Source organism: Schistocerca serialis, chromosome 12 (genome assembly GCF_023864345.2).
Source record: "Schistocerca serialis cubense isolate TAMUIC-IGC-003099 chromosome 12, iqSchSeri2.2, whole genome shotgun sequence".
NCBI lineage: Eukaryota > Metazoa > Arthropoda > Insecta > Orthoptera > Acrididae > Schistocerca > Schistocerca serialis.
In genome coordinates this window covers 109359723-109376050 of record NC_064649.1, presented here as the reverse complement: position 1 = coordinate 109376050, position 16328 = coordinate 109359723, and the positions used below count along the sequence as shown (strand labels likewise).

Sequence of the window (16328 nt, the reverse complement as noted above, 5' to 3'; positions counted from 1 at the left end):
GGAATCTATAAGTCTCTCCTTATTTAAAACTCACCCATAGTTAACATTCTTGCAGTTCAATTTTCATGGCAATTAATTTCACACTCATATCACAATGAACCACAACAATGACCTCAGGCATATACAGTATATTGTCTGACCAATGCCACAAAAGCTGAATGTCGCTATGATCCTGCCTCTGCCAACAAACATTCACACTATTGTATCCTCCACCCAGGCATTTTAAAATACACCATGCTTGTTTTACAATACTTTTACAATGTGAAATCTAAAACTACTTCCCTCCCCCTTTTTTGTGATTTGAAGCTCACAAATACACAAGCGACTGAAACATGTTTCATACCTTCAGGGATGATGGAGAAGGGCAACTTTGGTCCAGAAATACCAGGTCGAAAGTTATGAGTGAAAATCATTCTGATATCTCTGACAGTGGAATATGAGCACTGGTACTGTGACTGTGATTGTAGGACAGGCAACTTTCAGAGGTGATAGTGTGGACCAAAACAAGAATAAAACGTCTAGTAAACATGGGCTCTAAAATGCAGTGCACTTGTTCATCTTTGATATTGTGGAAAATATCTCTTCAACTGCAAGATCTTTGGTTTCTACATTTTTGGAGGAGGTAGGAAGGTCCAAAAAAGGAAAAATTGTGAGGAGATGGGTTTCACAGTGTTCTGGCATGGAATAGTAAGGGGTAGAAAGGAGAAATTTTTTTTTATTCAAAGTCATTTACATTGCCACAGGCAAACTCAAGTCATGCCAGAGACAGGAAGTGAGCCAGTATGTTGCAATGACCGATGACACTTCATTTGGCCTCTCAATAACAGAACTGAAGATTGAACAGGTGCTCATAGTTCTTAAGGTATCCATTTTAGAGTCCATATTCAATACACTTTTTTTTTCTTGTTTTGATCCATACTACCACCTCTGAAAGTTGCTACCATACAATGTTAGTGACAGGTGTGAAAAGTATCAGAATGGTTTTCACTTATAACTTTTGACTCTATCAGTTCCAGATCGGGGTCCCTCATCTCAAAGTGAGACACTGAGAACCATAAGAGCCAAAAGCGTAGAACCAAAGTTTTGAGAAAAAAAGAGGTGTTTGTGAAAATCAGATTTATATACAAACCACCTGTCTAGTAGGTCTGTACTGCTTTTAACCAAGTCTCTGCAACGCATACTTTCTACAAAAAAATAATGTACCCACTTTATGTAATGAAACATTAATTAATATTTAAGATTGTATCAGTATAAATTTACAAAATTCCCACATACAGGTTTGTGATGAAGTTTGTAATTAATGTGAAACTAGAATCAGAACATAGAGAATAGACACTAAATGCACCACACACAATCATGATCTATTCCAATTCTTGGTCCTCTTTATCATCATTTTCATTAACTACATTCCGTGGCTTGTGGTTCAGATAAAACTGCCAATACACCTCTGATCATGAAGTATTACTACTGTATACATGATGTAGACACAAAATTATGTCGTCACCTCTAGATAACACTTGAGCAGTCCAAGGCAACAAATTTATGCTTCACACCCATACGGAAATGACTATCCGAGAAATCAGCGAAACAGCTTTTTGTGAACATTCATATACACAAAGTGGGGCTAGATGTACAGGTAAAGCTGGTTCACCGTAAGATCGACAGATGTGAAGTCACACAAACATGCTACAGTCTCAAAATCAATGATAGTGTGGTATGCTTTCTACTCGTATGGTTCTCAGCAACTCAAATGATACATTTACCTTTTTCTGCATATGCACACAGGGTGTACCATGATTCATGGTGTAAACACATAAAACTGAAAGTACTCAATACCAGAAGCAAAAAGTATCAGTCTACATTGGATCTAAAATGCATACCTTAAGCGGTAGGAACAGTTGCCCAATAGAAGAGATGTATTTCACAGTGTTGAAGATGAACAAGTGTTCATAGTTCTTACAATATGCATTTTAGATCTCATGTTTACTTTACCACAAGGGAATGGAAACTTGCACAGTTTTTTTGTGTTTGTTTGTTTGCGATTTCCTTTACTCCTAAATTATTCACATTCTTAACACAACTTTCCTTGCCATATTTGCAACAGGTTTCAATTTACAAATTCTGTCCAGTCACCCGACACCGCCCAAAGCTGGTACGAAACTAAAGATGGAAAAAGTGAAAACTGTGTTAAAATCTACATATATACAGATTTTTCCACCACAGTATTTAGAAAGTACTAAGTTAGCTTAGCAGCCATAGCACTACAAAAACAGAAACAGAAAAAGAAACAATGAGATTTGGAGAAGCATTTAACAAAGCAGGGCAAAGGTTTTGACAAAATAAAAAAAATGCATTGTGTTACTTGTGGAGAGTATATATTTAAAAAAATTATGATGTTCTTTACAACTATTACAACAAACATTCAAGAATATAATCTTGTCATTTTTGCTAAAATTACTGATGTGATAGTCCATGCTCGTATGCCTACCACCCCATTACAATATCAAAACAGTCTTAATAATTGCTTTACCAGTAGTAAAAATAACTAGAAATAAGGAAGCTCTGTAACTTAAATGTAATGATACTGCATAGGCATTTAAAAGAAACAAGAGACTGATTCTAATACAGGATACAGACCATCATCCAATACTCACACAAAATTTTATTTAGTTACACTACACACACTCTGACTTGATGATATACATTTGCAAGTGTTGAAGCTTGTCAATTATAACAGAGGCTCAAAAACAAAGCTAAGGAACAATGCTGTGCGACATTCATTTCGAAATCATAAATAACGTGTACTGTCACAATGATATGATCAGATTTCATTCTAGTTCTCTCTCTCTCTCTAATGCTAAGACACAAACCGAAAAATTACACAATATATGGCACATTTTCTGCATTTGAGTTGACACACACTGCTCATTCAGTCAATTAACAGAAAATTATGATACACATTCTGCATGCTTAGAATAGTATCCCCTCAAACACTCCTGCAACAATCACACCAGGTAAAACTCCAACGGAAATATACGGACAGGCAAGGTATTTCCTAGACTTTAGATGGATCACAAAGTTCACAAATGTTTGTATCTTGATTATTACTGATGAAGTAAACGTTTTCTAACACAGTTTACCAGTAACTTTGAAAATACTTTATTCCCATTCTAAGCTATTTTCATGTATTGCCAGCTATTCAAACAGACTGATTCTGTGGCCTTTGTGTGATCAGTGAAGTCAGTTAAAATCATCGCAGTTGATGATCTTTTTAAGGCTTTATTGTCGGAATGAGCAGTACTGAGTATCTCATGTCTCGAGCAGGGTGGTGCTCCTAACAGTTCCTCAACTTTTGTGTGGGCACGCCAGGGTTCTGAATACCCTTCTGTGCAATTTTGTAGTACTGAAGTATAATGCAGAGCATTCCAGCATGGCAGCACTAGGTATTTGTTTATCTGACTATACTCCCCCCCACCCTCCCCTCCTCCACTCAGAGCCCCCAGTAATTTGTAATTTCGCAAAGAAAACAGTAGAGGGCACTCCGTATACTGTGCATCCATTCGTGTTATACTTGTTTCTTTCGAACAATTTTAATCGTGTGTGCCATTTCCAATTTATCGACTATGAACAGGAAGATGAAAGTGGGAATGAGGAATAAAGAAGTTCAGAAATTGAGGCTTTCTTAGGAAAAGACAAACTTTCAAAATGGAGTAAAAAACCGGTCTCTAAACCAAATTAAAAAAAAAATAAGCAAAAAAATATTACAGAAATTCCGCCCAGTCTCACAAGTTATTCAGGTAATACATCTCATGAAAGGGACACATTTTTCAAGCTTTTTGAAACTGATATGACAGATATGATAATATCCCATACTAACAAATAAATCAAACTACATATGTACAAGGGTAATCCCAAAAGTAAGGTCCCCTATTTTTTTATAAGTACATAGACCTGTTTATTTCTACAATGGTTTACATCAGTTTACAGCTTGAACATTTAGCTATTTTTCGACATAATCACCATTTCTGTCGGCGGATTTTTGTACACGCTGTGGCAGTTTTTGTATGCCCATGTCCTACCAGCTCGCCGCCATGCTGTTCAGAAAGTTATGAATCTCTTCTTTCACCTCATCATTGGAGCTGAATCACTGGAACCACAATTAACGCTGACAGATACTGTGAAACTCTTGAAAAAAACTCAAACGGGCAATGCAGAACCAGAGAAGAGGAATGTTGAGCAAGGGCGTACACATTCTCCGTGACAATGTTCACCCACACATCGCTCGGCAAACTGTTGCTCTCCTGCAACAGTTCCAGTGGAACGTAATCACCCACCCACCCTATAGTTCTGACTTGGCAAACCAGTGACTATCACCTGTTCCCTCGGTTAAAAGAACATTTGGCAGGAAAGCGATTCAGCTCTGATGACGAGGTGAAAGAAGAGGTTCATAACTTTCTGAACAGCATGGCGGCGAGCTGGTACGACATGGGCATACAAAAACTGCTACAGCATCTACAAAAATGCATCGACAGAAATGGTGATTATGTAGAAAAGTAGCTAAATGTTCAAGCTGTAAACCGATGTAAACCATTGTAGAAATAAACAGGTTTATGTACTTATAAAAAACATAGGAGACCTCATTTTTGGGATTACCCTCGTACAAGAACAAACTACTTACGTACAAGAGATGTAAAGCTGGGTACTATTTGTTGTTTTATTTTTGATGGACATAAAGAAAGGTCAACATCTAAATGTGAAATAACTTTGGGAGTTAGATGGTACAGGTACGGATATCCTCCAGGCTGCAGTGAGCTATAAAAGATATTTAACTAGTTCCTAAAGGGATTATCCCAAAGCAGAAAATGACATATTAGTGAAATTTGTCACACTACCATATTAAAGATAAGAATGTTAAGAAAACCATCACCACCACTGTTACATTTATTTATTAAGCCAGGACCAGTTTCATTCTGTACAAAGATCGTTAAGTGTCAACCTGGGAGATGTGGCATGGCGCCAAGATTTAAATGCTCAGTTATCTTGTCAGGCAATAAAGGTTTTTAAATGGTGACACCAGCACATTTCTGCTACTCTGTACAGAATGAAGCAGGTCACGGCTTAAAGAAATACACGTAACAGCTGTGGTAGTCTGAAGCACACCTTTAACAGTATTAAGGACAGATATGAGGAACAGTTGTACTGGAGACGGCTAGAGTAATTGGTAAAATCAAATGTTGCCAGGCAATCTCAATAACTGTTAAGCTACAAAGCCCCATCCACACATAAGACACAGGATGCATTACAGGAGCACTAAGATTTTTGTTGCTGATTCTACTGTATTCCAACGAAGAGGATGCCAATGCTTGTAAATGCATCAATTTAGTTCAGAGAGATGTCAGATATAACTTCAGCAAACACAGGGATCTATTGCCGGGCTCACTATAATAATGTCCTCTACAGAGGACAGTGAAGCAAGAGAAATAAGAAGCCGAGGGTTCCCATTTTCAGTGTGCCGCAGCTAAAAAATGTTATTCGACATACCAATAGTTGACACGCTCGCACAAAGGAAATGTGGTACCTCATTGAGAGATCAAAAACGTTTTAACAGCGCAATGCGATCTGAGATTCTCGGCACTACCGCTATGAAGTCTGACTAGTTTTTATGCATGACAAATGTCTCTAAGTTGTATAAAGGGACTTCAATGTGTCACCCTGCTAGATATTTCACAGTTCTTCACCATCATTTTATTTTATATGAGAGGCTTTGTTTACGCAAAGACTGGTGACAATATTGAAAAAGATGACTGTAGCAACAGGTATAGCAATTACAAGGCAAGTACTACAGAAAGTGAAAAGTTTTAAGTAGCTGAGGAGCACAACGGAAGGCAGTGGGAGCAATGATAAGGGGATCAGTGAAAGAGTAGATGCAGACACAGATTTCTGCAGAGCGATGAAGCCCCAGTCTGGAGCAGACAAATATTACGCGGGGCACATTATGCTACGAGAACTGTGCATGTCACAGAAAAGTACACAATAAAAAAAAGGCAGACGAGTGGGTTACAGGCTTGTGAAATGAAATTTGGATAGGAATAAAAAAATGTGGGGATATCAGTGTGAATTTCGGCCTAAAAGATCAACAACAGATCAGATATTCATCTTGAGGCAAATACACAAAAAGGTGTACGAGCTTCACAAGCTTCATGTAGACCTCATGTAGACTCCATGCAGGCCTTCAATAGTCTCGATACGCCACACATGCTACATGATTTGCTACTACTCAAAGTACATTTCACTTATGCATGCAACACTGGCCGGTTCCTGGGCTGTAGTGCGAGTGGATGGAGAACTCGAAAAAGGGTTTAGTGTTATTAAAGAAGTCAGGCAAGAAGATGCTCTCTCCACAATGCTTTCTATTCTGCCTCTTGAAGCAGCCATTCGAAAGCTTCAAATACCTGGGTATGTAGGTACAAAGTCAGTCCAGATATGCACATATGCTGATGATGTATCAATTATTAGTAAAAGAATAGTTCCACTAGAGGGAAAAATAAGTGAGCTGAAAGAAGCCATACCACACGGAGGCCCTGCTATTAATGAATTTCACAAGGTAGGAAAATAATAACTTGGATAAATTATCACCAGTAGCTTTCAATTTTGAATGGGTGCAGAACTTTGACTACCTGGGATCTAATATTAATGGGACAATATGATGTCAACTGAAATAAAACTTTGTTTCCTAAGTGGTAATAGATGCTTCCACATGTTTCAGAAATTGTAGGTCTCTAGGTTATTAAATAGACAGCTGAAACTGCAAATTTATAAGGTCACGGTCACGCCAGTTGTCACCTACAAATGTGCAATATGGACACTAATGAGTATTGACGATCAACAGCTCATGATATTTGAACGCAGGGGTCTGCACAAGATTTACGGGGCAGCTCAGGAAAGCAATAGTTTCTGGAGAGCTAGAATGAACACTGAGCTGGATTGCTTCACACGAGGACCTGACATCGGAAGAATAGTGAAAGGTAAGGGAATAGCCTGGCTTGACATGACCTCAGGATGGATACTTGATGAAGAACTGAAATTGTCTTCAAATGAAGGCCAACTGGAAGAATACAGAGAGGAAGACCACAAAAGTGGTGGATATATGGTGTGGAAGAAGATGTAAAACCTCACAGTGTCAGAGAACTGCCCTGGGGGAGAGAGCAGAATGGAGGAAATGTCGAAGAGGTTAAGAGGCACACAGTGTAGTAATGCCACGAGATGAAGAAGAACTGATGAAAATGATGGAATAAGGAATGAGATGGTGAGTGAAATAACAAACGAAGAGGCCACATAAGAGGCAAGAAACTGACATTTTACAAGAATAAGAGTTGCCATGATATCAATATAGGCTCATGAAATTGCAATAGGAGGCGAGAGACTTACAGGAATATCATTGGAGTGAAGAAATGAACAAGAAACGAAAAGACAGAGACAGAATGAAAAAAGATACATGCTGGGAAGGTGGGGAAAAATGGAGAGGCTTATATTGTGAACAGACCCAGCCAAGGGCTGCAAACTGTACAAGATGAAGAAGAAGAAGAACATGATGATGACGATGACGATAAATGCAGGCTCTCTTGACGAGTTTCACTTCTCAATTTTCAGCAAGTGTCAAAATAATCATTACATAAGTTTCTAACTTGTCATCTTCAGGCAGATATGATTGGCATGAAACATGATGGAAGATTACTTCTGGACAAAGCTGTTACTCAGCTAACAACACAAAAAGAATTTGTCTGATACTATTTTGATTTGTCATGGGTGTGTGGCCACATTTACCTCCTGTTCTGCACTAATGAGGGGACATTATGGAGACACACACTCTGATTTCCTTTATCCTTACAGGATTTGGAGGGCAGTGGCCAGACATCAATTTCCTAAAGCAGTGTGTCCTAATTCCCCCATAAAACTGGAAAAACCATCATAAAAGATTCCTGAGTACTCTTAAGCATAAAACATTCGCAGAATATTGAGGAATTTCTAAGTAGCTGAGCATATAGAGTAATGGGAATCTAAATGTGAAGCTGCCAGCTCAGATCTCACTAGTTGTAAAAAATTTACATTTACTTCATTTTTAATTCCATATATACTAACAAGTGGAAATGTTAGTCAACAAATATCAAATTATTATTTATTTAATAAAAACAACATGTTTTAGATTTAGTTATTATTAGCACAAAAATGAAAGTATTTGCAATAAATTAAAGTCTGGTACAAACATTTGAAACATGGAACAGAAAATCAAATACTGTTTTATTTCTAAAATTTTAGTGACATGTACAATTTTTAATTTATTTTTGATTGACCAGTAATTAAAAGTAAAAACACATTTCTTTTATTAAAAAACACAATTCAAGATTTGTTAAATAGCATTTCCATTTTTTAATAAACATGAAACAAACCAAAGTAAAAAATTACCACTGGCGAGATTCAATCTGGCAACTTTAAGATTAAAACCGTATTACACTATGTGCTCAGTTACCAACAAATTCATAAATAAACTACAAATGTAAATGTAAAAACAAAACACCGCTCTATGAATTAGGCCTTAGGCCCGATCCGACTGTCAGACTGCTGCAGTACGAGGAACGATGTGTGACCAACATGTTGCCAATCCCTCCCGCTGTTACAGCCAGTAGGTGAATCCCAGTGGTGGAACTCCTCATCTGTCCTCACAAGGCTCAGTGGATCCATTCCAGACTTCCCTACCTAAAATATCTGAGGAGGTACCGGGAACTGAACCCGGAGCCTTCTGCACTTAAGGAATCGACATTAACCGTTCGGCTATGGAGACAATCTAAAAATTAGAAATTTTTGGTATTTAGCAGCACTCAGAAATCTTCGGCAATGATTTGCAAGTTTTTTTGAGAAATACTGCTTCGGGAAGCTGATGTCCGGGTACTAATGTTTAAGTGTGAAGAAAATAGAAGAGCATCAGTCTGTGAGGTTCCCTTGTAGGTACAAACCATTATGTTGCTACGGGTGTTTATACATATCCTGTTACCTGGTTCCTCAGGTCTTGTGGACATGTATACACATGCTGCTCGGATTTTCCTACAGTGCTACGGGTGTCCGAATGTGTGAGCCACTGACCTCTTACTGCTGTGGCTGAGTTACTCCCATATCTCAGCAAATAAAAGTTTCGAGTATTTCTTGTACGACGTACGTGGCTCATTGCATACGATCGTTTGCAAAAAGACCTCATCTCTTGAATCGTCAATAAGATATGTCCGTGATTATGAACACATGATATGTGATGCGCAAGGATGTGAATGTGTGTGTCGCACATGACTGTTCTTCGGACGTAAGACACAATAACTTGAAAATAAAATGAGCTGTCCTTCCGCTCTCAATTTTACACAAAATTTCAACACCTTATCTATATTTCATTGACTGAAATGTATGAGCTAAAGTCAACCACATGCAAAGTTTATGCAATATGTTTTTACCTCTGCAAAATTTTTAAATTTTGCACAGTTTTTCTAAATTTGATGTAGCATAGTAACTGTGGCATATAACGAAACGAAATTTGGTCCTTTAACAAGCAAAGATATCAAACTGCAAAATGTGCACTAGTGAATTTTTTTCACCTAATAGTTTTCATAAGAATGGGCGACCAGTATTTCACAGCAGTCAGCAAGTCCGCACGTCAGTACAGGGTATGTGGCACTCGACCATCCTTCAGATACAAAATGCATTAACTCAAGAAACAAATGAAATACCATTGTAGTCTCAATTTTAAATAAAATTTCAATATCTTATCTACATTTCAGTAACTGCAATGTGCGAGCTAAAATCAACTGTATGCAAAATTTACAGAATGCGTTTCTACCTCTGTGAACTCTCTAAAATTTCACAATGTGTTTAACTTAATTTGATCCAGCACACTAGGTATGACAGATAAAGAAAAGAAATTAAGTTCTTTATAGAGTGAAGATATCACACTGTAAGATGTTCAAACATCAAATTTGTCACCTATTATTTTTCAAAAAATCGACGATAAGTATTTCACATCGGCTGGCAAGCCATCTTTCAGCACACGCACCAGCATTTGCTGAGCAGTACAATCGCGACAAGTGCCACCTCAGCACAGTATGCAAAAGGCACATTCGTAGTGGCAAAAGGGTTAAGTATTATAACCTCACATGTTGCTCTGTGTATATGCTCACAACATTTTATGTTAAGTATTTAATACAATGAAAGGACCAGTTCTTTTCTCTTTCTTCTAATTCATAGGTCATACATGTTCTGCAGTGAGAATATCTAATTGAGAGTGTCAAGTCTGTAGAAATTAAAACAGATATAACTTACAAATTGGGATACTGCTGTACTATATTAAAAAAAAATCTACTAGTAAAAAAGATTGTCTTCCTAATAAGGGGAGGTCAGTATTGAGGAAACATAAAATAAATCTATAAGAAAACAAGAATGATAAAAACAGGCCACTAACTAAACCAAAGAATTACAGAAAGGAATTGGCTATACCCTTTCTGAGAATCCATTATGTCATTTGATTTAAATCATTTTTGGAAATGGTGCATAACATATGTGGCTGGATGGGATTTTCTACCCTACTGCTCCAAAGTACAACCCCATGTCAAGCACTGTACCACCTCACTTGCTGATACATGAAGAAGGAAACACTGAATCTTGAATGAGTACAAACGGACAAAAGTAAGTTACTTTCTTTTTAACTCTGAAAATAAATGTCCTGCTGCATTTCCAACTGATATTTTTAAGTATCACTTCATTATTGTTCTACAAAATTAAAGGAATGTGAGTAGATATGGTTTGACTACTGGGTGTCGCTCACTCTTTACTTGGCTTTTAATGATTATATTTAAATATCGTAAGAGGTAACTGAAATACAGTAGGTGTACATATTTTGCTTATTGTTTGGCAAAAAACAAGCATTTGCTATAACATTATTTAGCGCAATGGACCAAAATAAAAGAAGCTATTAATTAACAGGATGTCATACATGATGAAATTAGCCCCACAAATTGTAATCAGTGACAAAAATACTTTTGCAAATAAAAATCAATGTTCACAACTGAGAGAGAAGCTCCTGTTTCTCACTATCAATGAAATCAAAATGCTCATTAAATCACACAAAAAGGAGAAACTGAAGCCAAGCACACATGCTTCTTTGGTCTACTCTTTAATTTTGGCAATAGCTCTTAGTTGTGTAGCTATTTAAATGTTACTGTCTTGATAAGTTTTTAAGTACAACCTGTTCATCTAGTGATATACAGTTTGCAGTTTCAGCTTTAGTTCCAACTACTTCTTGAGTTGCATATGAATAATATCTACATGTAAAAAAAATTCACAACACTGTATTAACCATTATGTGATACACAGCAGTAACAATATCGTCATTTCAGATTAATATTAACAATTATTCTAAAAGAACATAAAAAAACTACTTACCAGCAACTAAATTAGGATTAATTTGGAGTAATATCAAAAGGCCCATTAATTTGAAAATGTTGAATTTCTACCTTCTATCATTTTAAAAAAAACGCCTACACTAGCAGAAGGAAAAAGTAATAATATAGAGTTCATATACACATTTCTTTTTCTGATTCTTATATGTCCCTTTATCCTACTAAAGTCTGACATTTGTTTTTAAATTTATGTTATTTCAGCCCTGCTCAAAACAAATTTGTTTTCACAGCTACAGAGTAGAAATTGAAAATCATTAAAATTGAGGCTGGCGTAGTAGCAGACAAAGCAAAGAAATTCTCCAATTTAGGAAGCAAGATTAAACAAGGGCCAAAAAGAAAATCATCTACAACTTGTACACAAAACAGACTGCTGTTACAAGAGATGAAGGACATAAAAGGGAGTGAAACAGAGGTGTAACCTGCCCATGACATCATTCAAACAGTCCATTCAGCAAGCTTACAGGAAACCGAGAAGAAACTTGCAGAGGGAATTTACGTTCATGGAGAAAAATAAACACTTTTGAGATTTGCCAAAGTTCTGTCAGAAATAGCAAAGAACTCGTAAGCACAGTTGAATAGTGTGGACAGTGTCTAGAAAAGAGGTTATAATGTAAATGAGGATAATGGAATGTAGTCGAGTTAAATCAGGTCATGGTGAGAATATGAGACATTAAAAGTGGTAGACGAGTTTTATTATTTTGGCAGCAAAATAACTGACAACGACTGAAGTAGAGACGATATAAAATTTAGATTAACAACACCAAGAAACCATTCCTGAAAAAGAGAAATTTATTTAATCTGAATATAAATTTAAGTGTTATGTATGCTTTTCTCACAGTATTTATCTGGAGGAACTGAAATGTGGACTGCAAACATTTCAGGCAGGAAGAAAATAGACTCTTTTGAAACGTGGTGCTACGAAGAATGCTGAAAATTAGAGGCATCAAGGAATTGATAATTTAGTGATGGAGGGAAGTGTTAAGGGAGAGCAGTTCTTGATGGCAGCGAGCAGATTCAAATAGATGTACATTTCAGTGGTTATTCAGACAATCTCATATGGAGAGTTGCAGCACTTCAGTCTTTGGCTTCTCCTCTCACACTTCCATTTCTTCCAGTAACTTCTGCTAATGAGAAACTTTGTTCTCAGCCCACAAATGCACAGCCACTGTCCCAGTCTCTAGTCAGACACATACTATGAAATCGATTTCTGTGAACTCAACACTGTACTCCATTCGTGCACGCACCACCCACACTGATCACTCGTGCATAGCAGAGGAATATTCGTGTTTATTACAGTACTGTTATTTCATAAAGGCCAGTGGGTGGGAGCAAAATCAGATATACTGTTTGCCTGAAAATTTTAACTTATAACATTTTGATGAGGAACTCCATTGTTGGGGGAAGCGTACAGAATAGCTGGGAGGAATATCTATGTCACTTGCTCTTCTGGCCACTTCTTTCGCATTTTGTAAGTATTTCTAGATGTATCTGGCACACAACCTTAAGCTACTGCACTTTGAGAGTTGACATCACAGTGAGGATAAAAATTCACTATTACCAATATTCGTTGCAACAGATTGTACTACTGTGTTGATATTTAAAATTTATCATTTATTTTGTCATATCAACTGCACATTTATTTACATGGTATAAGTAGTTTCAATCAACTTCAATCATCTTCAGGTCTACGTAGTTGCATGAGCAATTCGTCATGTATATATGGGACTATACATCACAATACTGCGGTCTGAAGCTGTAATCCACAGTATTTTAATATGTAATTTCATACAGGTATGACAAGTTGTTTATGCAGCTATGCAGATCAGAAGATGATCAATTTCGGTCAAAACTAGTCAACAATAAAAATAAATATGAAACTGAGATGGCAAAACAAATGAAAAAACTTTATAAGACAGAAATGTCACAAAGTGAAATGTCACAAAGCAAAAATAAACTTACAGAAACCGAGAGAGTACTTTACAAAGTATCATCACGCACAGCATCATTTAATAATTACAAGTTCCTGGTGTGCTTGCAATTGTAATAACAGACTAATATTTGCAAAGAAATGTCAAATAAAATATAATGCAAACAAAAACATGGTATACAACTGGAGAAAAAGAGCAACCAGTCGGTTGTTGTATTTTTTTCAATTGATTTAATCTACCACCACACGTCACAATTGACATCATTGTGGCTAAAATAATGATAAAGTTATCACATTCACACTCATTTTTTCACAGCTGGAATATTTAATTTATGAACATGTCTCATCCCTTACAAATATAATCTATTCTGAGATAGTCAATCACTACATATTATATACAATACAAAATATTGACTTTATTTTGTTCTCTTTAATTAGCTCTACTTTTAATGGCCATTCCGCTAGGTAAGAATCACAACTACTCAGTTACACCAGACATCATCCCCTGTTACAAACACACTAAATTACCTGAACCAAGAACTTTCAAATATAACACAAACTCTCCAACAATTATTCTGCAAAATATAAAGACTTTCTCTGAGATCAATATCCACATAGGTTTTTGCATATTTCTAAGTTTGGTATTTATTAAAATAGTATCTAATATTAAAAGAATCAGTATATTCTAAGTGCAATGATATGGAGGAAGACATAAATGAAAATGAAATAGCACATTACTTAAAAATGCAGCACAGAATCCTTCTGTCACTGATTATAATGGACATGAAGTTAACAAATTTACAAATAACTCTAAAAAATGGACATGGGATAGAAAAGAAAGAAAACGTTCATTTCAAGTACTGAATCTTAATACAAATTACTTAAATGTGTATTGTATTTGTACAATAAGATACTACATTTATGGCCAAGATGTCAGGCAGTGACTTGTTATGAATCCGCTTATTTACATGTATTATCAAGTGATATTTCTTATTCTGATAAAAACTCTTTATATGTATCACACAAATCTTGAAAATTACACTAATAAATTATGTATGGTTCCTGTGTTTTCTAGCATGGACTTCTTCTTCATACTGATTAACGATAAACAGCTCTGAAATGTACATCTATGAAAATGGAGAAAATTATTACTAGAATTCCACTCATATACGCAACTCTCATTTCATCACTGTCAACTTTTGGTAACAACCCAATTTCTCATTGCCATGCTGAACAGGGATACCAACTGTATACCACAAATAAGACAGTAAGTTCAAAGACCCCCCCCCCCCTCAACTGAAAAACACTACCATTTATGACCATCCAAACATGCATGCATGTATGAATATACTAACACACACAATACATTATAAGAGACAGTGTGTTAACATGAATATCAGTGTGTACTGTTTCAAATGATGGATCTAAAGAAATGCTGCACTTTGGTTACTGGCACCAATTGAATGCTTTACATAAATCTTAAGATCTGTCCTTGAAAGTATTGTACCATATCCAAAATATCAGCTTTCTACTTCTTAAAAATTGGTAGCATATGGACTAACTAAATGTAGTACTGGGTAGCACCACTCTACATGTACCACCCTCTCTGTGAGTTTCAGTTTCACTTTCACACAGAAACATTTAATTTCTGTCAATTTTAGGCACTAACACAATATAAAAATACACCTCTTATGTAATATCACCTGATAAGAGAAAAAGAATGATGTGTCTTCACAGAAATAATAACTTCCGATGAAATTTTTAGTAATGCCTCACTAGAATGCAGCTGTTCAGTGTCAAATCTACACAAAACCTGGACACAGTAGGTCAAGTAATGCTCAAAAGAAAATGAACAATCCAAAAAATACACATTCTGTTAAAAAACTGACCATCACTTATGAGCTACTTGTAGGGGCTACTGTACAAGTGAGGTGACAGAACAGAAAAAAAACAAAATATAGTACCTGTAATGGAATGTAGTGTGGGGCTCCAACAAGAAAAGCAACTGGTAAACCTCAAAACCAAAAAAAGACATAGAATACAGAGTACTACATGATACAGCCAGTATCTAGAGTGTCATGCTCATACTTGCAGCCACATCTCAGCCACTACCAAGCCCATAGCACTACTGTTTCACATAACAGTCTGCAAATTGTGCCCGTCGCTCTCAAAGCACGGTTTCAGATAGAGTTAACACACACTGCACTGACGCCTCGAGGCTGTGAAGGGTAGGACGGTCGCTGTACGTGATGTTGAGTGCAAACGTAATAAAAAACACTGACTGTCACTTCATATTACAAGGTCTCCCTTATTGTTAATAATATGGGTATCTTCAAGCAGTGAGCTGCATCCACAAATTCACTACATTATACAAAATGTGGGTCGTTTGCTAACTTGTCAGGGACTAACTTATACTGGGGTATGTATTAGCTTCATATGTCTAGAAAGTCTTTGGTATTGATGCAACATTGTAACATTACCAACCGAGGAAAATATACCACTTCATATTTTCTCCTCTTCCAGATGCCAAACATAAAAGCATAAAAATTCCCTCGAATGTATGACAAATGCACAAGCCATGGTTTCATTTTTTTGAGTAAGTACCATTCTTAAATACTGCTATTGCAGTGACACAGTCCGTGATCGGCAGAAGGGTGGCTACACACAGACGCTGTAATAGAATCTATCTTCTCTGTTTGTGTAAGTTTGTGCTTAATTAAAATGATTCAATTAATTAAACACCCTAATGATAGTGAAATAAGTGAAGTGATGTGCTTCCTGTGTACAAAAAATGTGAAAGTAGAAATTTTTCAACAAATTACGGAAGTTTCTGGAGAAATAGATAAAAGGGTAAGAAAATGGTTTACAGTGACACAGCATACTAATGTTCACAGTGCACAGTGAAATGG

The 16328-nt window shown here is 36.4% G+C and overlaps 1 protein-coding gene across 7 annotated transcripts in view; it reads right to left on the bottom strand.

The window, feature by feature from the left end:
- LOC126428302 (lysine-specific demethylase 4C-like) overlaps nucleotides 1–16328 on the bottom strand; it is a 383324-nt gene that overhangs the window by 129376 nt on the left and 237620 nt on the right. The gene's annotated exons all lie outside the window — the stretch shown is intronic.